Source organism: Arachis ipaensis, chromosome B09 (genome assembly GCF_000816755.2).
Source record: "Arachis ipaensis cultivar K30076 chromosome B09, Araip1.1, whole genome shotgun sequence".
Classification (NCBI taxonomy): Eukaryota; Viridiplantae; Streptophyta; class Magnoliopsida; order Fabales; family Fabaceae; genus Arachis; species Arachis ipaensis.
This window is the reverse complement of record NC_029793.2, coordinates 26,578,945-26,579,950: the sequence shown is the minus strand read 5'-3', so window position 1 is coordinate 26,579,950 and position 1,006 is coordinate 26,578,945.

Genomic DNA, 1,006 nt, shown 5'->3' with positions numbered 1-1,006 from the left:
CAACTGAAGCATATTCATCATCATCAAATCGAGAAATACGTTGGCTGAGGAAACCAATATGGACTCTCTCGCTCGCCCACAAAAATCAAAGAAGAGCAAAAGAAAGGATAAGAAAAAAGCACAAATACCTGAAGACCTTAGTGAAAAGAAATCATCAGTTGTCAAGAAACTACCTCTCATAAAAGATATTAAGAATGTTAGGAAAAAGAAACTAATAGATAAAAAAAAGAAAAGAGAAAAGGAAAGGGAACATAAAGAAAATATTATGATAATCAAAGAAAATGAGTTACAAATTCAAGCGGCAATGAAGAAACAAGAATTACAAATTCGGAGGTATATTTAAAAAAAAATAGAAATAAAAGCAAAGGAAAGGAAAATGGAAATAATGACTAAGAAAAGAAAAAAATAAATGGATATGCAAATACTTAATGCTGACACATCTACAATGAGTGAAAAATAATGAGCTCTTCATAAGATTGCTTGTGAGAAAATAATTAATAAGTAGTTTATTTAATGGTTTCTTGTATTCATAGAGTTAAATAGTTTGTTTTATTTTTATTGTGTATTACCATATATGATGTACTTTGTTTTATTCCATTTTAGGATATAGTATATTTTATTCATTTGTAATTTAACTTTTAAAATTAGTCAATATTATTATGTATTATTATTTATGAAAGTAACCGTTGCAAACACTACAAGAAAAATATTAAATACTGTCGAATTTACTGGCGAAATAATGAAAATAATCCGTCAATAAATCGGTTACTATCGGATTTTGCGTTAAATTTTAAACAGTTCCATATACACAACAAACGTGTCAACCCCTTCAAAGAATTCAAGTTTTAAAATCCCCCGGTCTACCGTTATCTCTATCATACATTCATAGACAATGATTTGAAAATTTATTGTACGTAACACACGTTTTAGAATTCAACCAACAACATAACTTTTTAAAATTTTTAAAAAATTCTAATTATACTCTAAAATTAAAATCTTTTGCTAA